General features: G+C 41.4%; 1 pseudogene; it reads left to right on the top strand.

The window, feature by feature from the left end:
- Positions 1-3,750: 3,750 nt before the first annotated feature.
- LOC139360907 (U4 spliceosomal RNA) lies at positions 3,751-3,829 on the top strand (annotated as a pseudogene).
- The last annotated feature ends 3,303 nt before the right edge of the window (positions 3,830-7,132 follow it).

Below are 7,132 nucleotides of genomic sequence, written 5' to 3'. Positions count from 1 at the left end.
AGAACACAAAGGTACTTCAGAGGTAGCAAGTGCAGGAACCCCACTCCTGAGGCTGAGGGAACAAAGGAAGAAGCTGGAAATATCAAAATCTAGAAACTTAGAGGAGGGGCCCCATACTGCTGAAACTCAGAGCTCTGAGGGTGGGCACCTCTCAGCGGGTGCTGAAGTCTCTGAGCTTGGAGGAGGGGCCTTTGGGGCTGGACTCCTGGGAGGTGGTATCTGGCTGGCAGAGCTGAAAAAGGTGCAGCTGGCAAAGCAGAAATGTGCTTTATGGAGCCCCAGCGTGAGCGTCACAGAACAGAGCATAGAAGAGCAGGTTTGGAGCTAAGAGAATAAATTAGTAACTGGACAACAACTTAAAAACTGGCACAAGTCCTTTTTACTATTGAGCCTGCCCTAGGGCAGCGCTTCTCAACTCTAATGCAAGTATGAATCACCTGGGGATCTCGTTAAAGTACAGCTGGTCTGGGATAGGGCCTAAGATTCTGCATCTTTGACAAGCTCCCAGGTGATGCGCATGCCTTGAGCAGCAAGAGCTAGGAGGCCTTGAAGAACCCGGTGCTTGCACCTTCCTGCTGGATGTGGACAGCAGTCTTCTGCAGGAGTCCCTTGTTGGGTTAGCTGTGTCCTTGTGACGCCCTTTATGCAGGAATGTGGTATGCCCTTCTCTCCCATGTTCCTTACTCCCGGACTTTCTCATTTCTCTCCTCCACATCAAATTTGTCAGAACTTTGCTAGCTGTTGGGAATTTGGAGTGGACACAGGTTAAAGCCTGGACTCTTCTAAGTGACATTAACATTTTCACCTGAGTCTTTTCACACCTTCGGTCAAATAGGGAATATAGGAAGGGAGCCCATTTGGGCTATTCTCAAATTGTTCCTCATTATAGACCTGAAGATGATTCCATATTGATGAGTGCCATTTTGTGATAGCTGTAGAGGGTGTTTCTTCTCCCATATTCTGTTGAAGAGGTGAGAAAGAATCCCAAAATATATGTACATGATCTCCACAAAGGCTCTCAGTACCATATCCATGTTTTCACAAGGGGATCATTTTGCTAAGTAAGTTTGAGGAGAAACAATGTTGTCCTTAAACAGCTTGAATGACAACACCAGGCTTCATAAATTGAAGTATAACAAGCAGGGTGGCAGCCTCAGCCCAAAAGTGGAAACCTGGGAACATCTTGAGGAAGCAGCAGCTAAAGAATAAACTTCAAGCAGCCATGGCCAGCACAAACTTCTGGCAGCTAGCTATGGGGTCTCATGTTGGTGGCTGGGCCTAGTAGTTCCCTGGGTGGACTCAGCCGCCGAATTCCTTCTGCAGGGAGGATGTGAAGCTGGCCTTATGCTTCCTTATCACAAGTGAACTCTCACTCACATCTGGAGAGAGAGGGTATGAAGGTGAGTGAGCAGTTAAAGATAAACATTGAGATTGGAATATCTCAAGTGGAAGGTCTATTTGCTGCCCAGGTCATTTATGCTTTTCAGGATGATGCCCACTGGAAAACAATTTTCCTGGGATCTGAAGTTACAGTGTTTTAATACCTTTCCCCATTCACATATTGAGAATGTAATTTTATGTATGATCACCGTGACCTTCTGAAATAGGGGCAAAAATGACTTTTGGGGGAACTGAGAGAACTGGAGCACAGAGATGGTAAGTGCTACCTTGACCCCTAGAAAGGTCACGGGTCTGGGGTCACAAGGTAGCCAAATTGTGATCCAGGCCCCTGACCTAGAGAGATGTGTCCAAAGACCCTGGAAATCTGGCTGCTAGAGGCTGAGGGGTATACTTTGGTCAGCAAAGTTTTTCTGTATAGGTCCATATAGTAAATATTTAAGGCTTTGCAGGCCATAGGGTCTCAGTTGCAACTATTCAACTCTGCTCTTGTACCACGAAAAACAGCCATAGACAGTATGAAAACAAATACGTTTGCCTGTGTTCCAACAAAACTTTATAACAACAGGCAGAGGGCTACATTTGGTCAACAGGCTGTAGTTTGCCAACTCCTGCTATATACCAATGGTGAAAGTTGAAAACATGATACATGTACATGATTTAATTCTTTTCGGAACTGAGAAGGGTAAAGACTATGAGTTAGGAAGATGGAAGGTGAGAATAGGAGAGAAGGAGGAGTAGGAGATAAGATGGATAAGGTAGGCAGAGGGAGACAATAGATAAAAAGAAAAATAAAAAAAGAAGGAATAGGCATTAAGACAACTTTGATTTGAGGGGAACTTACCAATAAGATAAAAGAAGCATGAGTTTGGAACCTTACCCAGGGCTGTGTGAAAGACAGTACAATTTCATCATAGTTTTTCTGTGCAAGATGAATTCACTTTTCTCACATGATTTTATTTTCAAATGACAAACTTAGAGTAGGCACAGTGAAGTTTGTGATATTAAATCACTGTCAAGTTATGCCTCTGTAAAAATAATTGTCCAACTGACTCTATCAGCTGAGTGACAACAATTTAAAAATACATAATTTATGACCAGGAATGATGAAATCTAGAAAATATTTCCCAGGAAAGAAATGTGTTTTAGCTGCTCAATAGAAAAACAAGTCCTTTGTTATTAATGCACTGATGCTTATGAGTCTTCACTATCTCAGAGATTAAAGGGTTTCTTGGAGATGTCGAGTGCCTGGTATTGCTAAAGCTTTTGGAAAGTTTTGCAGACAGATCTTATTGTTTTGCAAACATTTCCCCCTTCTACATACTTTGAAAAATGATTTCAGATCTCTTTCAAGAGGCTTTCTTCTTCATAGTTTCCTTATTGGCTTTATTGCTTTCCTGTGCCAGCGAGAAAACCATCTGAGCCAGCAGCACAAAGACTTAACATTTGAAGAGGCAATCATTGCTGCCACTTTAGGGAATGTATTTTTCTAAAAACACGGGAACCTGGAGAGTGGGGAATTGTATGACTAGAGATGGTGAGCTGGGTCAAGTGGGACTACTTTAGAATTTTGGAGTACTCCCTGTGTCTAGAAATCCTTGTGGGTGTTGAATGCCTCCCTCCGTGGGGCTGTGTGGTGTAGTGGTTATGGGCACTGGCTTTGGATACGGACCACTTTGGCTTGACTCATATCTCTGCTACTGATTGGGTGGCCAATCTTAGACCAGTTACTCATTCTGTCTGTGGCTCACCCTATTCATCTGTAAAACAGACATGATAATATCAATATCTATCTTAAATAATCTTTATACAGATTGAAAGAATTAAAATACATGCAAGCACTTAGAATGCCTGGCATATAGAAAACACTCAACAAATGTTACTATTACAATTAACGAGAGGAAGACAAGAATCACAACAAATCAGGTTTGTGTGTGTGTGTGTGTGTGTGTGTGATTTGCGAATTATTTCTGTTATTGTTTTTTAATTTTTTAACTTTTAATTTCAGGGGTACATGTGCAGGATGTGCTGGTTTGTTACACTGGTGAACATATGTCATGGGGGTTTGTCGTACGGATTGTTTCATCACCCAGGTATTAAGCCTAGTATCCATTAGTTATTTTTCCTGATCCTCTTCCTCTTCCCACCCTCCACCCTCCACCCTCTGATAGGCCCCAGTGTGTGTTGTTCCCCTCTATTTGTCCATGTGTTCTCATCAACAAATCAGGTTTTCTTTTGAAATTTTGTTACCTATGGAATGGTGTATATGCATGTGTGTTTCCACTTAGGCTGTTAAATATTGGCAGTGGATAACCTTACAAGGTATACATGGAATGCAAAATTGTTGTGACAAGTTTTGTGCAGAGGTGATATTGCAGCTAATGAGATTTTAATCAAAGCACAATTATTGCTGATTGAAAGTTGTCATCAGCGTAGGCAACATAGAAAGACCTTGTCTCTACAACAAAAATTAAAAAAGAATTAGCCAGGAGATGGCTATAACTATAAAGTTATAGTGGCCCAGGTTTATAGTCCTAGCTACTTGGGAGGCTGAGGCAGGAAGATTGCTTGAGTCCAGGAGTTCGAGGCTGCAGTGAGCTATGAGTGCACCACTGCACTCCAGCCTGGGTGACAGAGCGAGATTCCATCTCTAAAAAAGATTAAAAAGGAAGAAAGAAAGTTGTCATGACTGTTAATATATTGTTAGATGAGATTAATCATATTTTAATGCTAAACTTTAGCTCAGACATCTCCTCTTAGTTCTAGACCCCCTTTGGATTAATGGTACCTCAAATTCAACATATCCCAAACTTATCTCAAACTTGTTCCAATTCCTGCATAACCTAACTCAGTAAATATATCAGTATCTAACCAGTTTCACAAACTAGAAACTTGGAGTCACCTTTGACCCTTCAGTATCTTTCACCAGATCCAATCCACCAACTTGCCAATTTTAACTCCTGCTATGGTCTGAATGTTTGTGTCCCCCGAAAATTCATATGTTGAAACCTAATCTCCAATCTGATAGTATTAAAAGATGGGGCCTTGGAGAGGTGAGGAGGCCATGAGGGTGAAGCCCTCATGAATGGGATTAGTGTCCCTATAAAAGAGGACTGAGAGAACCTCTTTCACCCCTTCCACCATGTGAGGATGCAGCAAGAAGGCGCCATGTACGAGAAAGTGCGCCATCAGTAGGCACCGAATTTTCCAGAGCCTTGGACTCCTCAGCCTCCAGAACTGTAATAAATAAATGTTTGTTGTTTATGAGCTACCCAGTCTATGGTAGGTCGTCATAGCAGCCTGAATGAACCAAGACACCTCCTAAATATCTCTCAAATTGGGCATATCTTTCCATTACCATTATTCACAACCATCATAATCCAAGCCATCTTATCTCACATAAACTACTAGGTTAGCCTCATTGGTCTACAATCACCCATTCTTTTCCACATCAAATCTATTCTCTCCAGTCTGGGCAATATAGTGAGAGCCCAACTCTACAAAAAATTTAAAAAAAAATTATCTGGATGTGGTGGCCTGTGCCTATAGTCCCAGCTACTTGGGAGGCTGAGGCAGGAGAATCGCTGGAGCCCAGGAGTTTGAGATTACAGTGACCTATGATTGTGCCACTGCATTCCAGCCTGGGTGACAGAGTGAGACTCTGTCTCTGAAAATAATAATGGTAATAACGATGATACTACTACTACTACTACTACTACTACTACTACTACTACTACTACTACTACTACCACCTTCTTGTTAAAACCCAGATTCAGCTTTATTCTTTTAACTGGCATCCTGCTGGATTTACTAGTGCTTTCCATTTCTCCTCTCTGTAAAATATACAATCCATGCTCACTGCATACTGACTGCTCATTGCTAGTAGATGACTCTTCAGGATGCTCACATATTTCTGTTCCTACCTGTGAAGCTGTGCGTTTACTAAAAATCCCTAACCTGTTTTTGTCACTTTTTGAAATAATTACATAATTTAATGAACAGTTACATAAGTTGATGAAACATGAACACATTCATATTTCAGAGAAGGAGGTTTTTTTTCCTATAAAAATTAGGTTGAATGCTTTGGGAAGACTCAGTAAGGGCAGGTTGCTATAAAAATTGCTGTTCAATTAGGTATGAGTGATAAAGCTGCAAAAGATCTCAGAAAATAAAAACTCTAGGAGGATTCTGCACTCAGAATGCTTGCAAATATATTTTTGTTCTTTCTTAAAAAAAATTGAAATGGAAAATTGTAGAAAACACCTTATAGATAAGAAACAGGCCAAGGAAAGACATTCATCTAACCCACATTTAAAACGCAAAGTTGGCCGGGTGTGGTGGCTCATGCCTGTAATCCTAGCACTTTGGGAGGCTGAGGTGGGTGGATTGCCTGAGCTCAGGAGTTCGAGACCAGCCTGGGCAACATGGTGAAACCACGTCTCTACTAAAAATACAAAAAATTAGCTGGGTGTGATGGTGTGTGCCTGTAATCCCAGCTTCTCGGGAGGCTGAGGCATGAGAATTGCTTGAACCTGGGAGGCAGAGATTGCAGTAAGCCGAGATTGTGCCACTGCACTCCAGCCTGGGCAACAGAGTGAGACTCTGTCTCAAAAACATAACAAACAAACAACAAACAACAACAATAACAACAACAAACCACAAAGTCTGGGATCTGCATGGAAAGATTGGTGAATGGATGCACATTTTGAATAAAATGGTAAAGATCTGCATGTATAATTTTTAATGATTCTTATTTTATGGAGTTTTTCGAACCAACTGCTTAATTATCTGTATGGATTACATATCATCATATCATACCCTGAACTTAATATATTTGAATTCCTGCTTCTCTGTTTATCTTAGGTTATAGTTCAAAACCCTTAAAATGGCTGATGAGGTCTGGTCTAGGTGAGTTGGCCCAACCTCATCTTGAAACCTCAAGGTCATCTTGAAAGTTGCCTCTCTCAGCTCTATACTTCATTTAGTCCCTGGTACTAGCTATACAGTTTTCTTTCACAGGGACTTTTTTTTTTTTTTTTTAAATTTATTTATTATTATAATACTTTAAGTTGTAGGGTACATGTGCATAACGTGCAGGTTTGTTACATATGTATACTTGTGCCATGTTGGTGTGCTGCACCCATCAACTCGTCATTTACATCAGGTATAACTCCCAATGCAATCCTTCCCCCCTCCCCCCTCCCCATGATAGGCCCCGGCGTGTGATGTTCCCCTTCCTGAGTCCAAGTGATCTCATTGTTCAGTTCCCACCCACGAGTGAGAACATGCGGTGTTTGGTTTTCTGTTCTTGTGATAGTTTGCTAAGAATGATGGTTTCCAGCTGCATCCATGTCCCTACAAAGGACACAAACTCATCCTTTTTGATGGCTGCATAGTATTCCATGGTGTATATGTGCCACATTTTCTCAATCCAATCTGTCACTGATGGACATTTGGGTTGATTCCAAGCCTTTGCTATTGTGAATAGTGCTGCAATAAACATACGTGTGCATGTGTCTTTATAGCAGCATAATTTACAGCCAACAGACACATGAAAAAATGCTCATCATCACTGGCCATCAGAGAAATGCAAATTAAAACCACAATGAGATACCATCTCACACCAGTTAGAATGGCGATCATTAAAAAGTCAGGAAACAACAGGTGCTGGAGAGGATGTGGAGAAATAGGAACACTTTTACACTGTTGGTGGGATTGTAAACTAGTTCAACCA

Source organism: Macaca nemestrina, chromosome X (assembly GCF_043159975.1).
Source record: "Macaca nemestrina isolate mMacNem1 chromosome X, mMacNem.hap1, whole genome shotgun sequence".
NCBI lineage: Eukaryota > Metazoa > Chordata > Mammalia > Primates > Cercopithecidae > Macaca > Macaca nemestrina.
The sequence above is the reverse complement of the archived record's forward strand: the minus strand, read 5'-3'. Positions and strand labels throughout refer to the sequence as shown.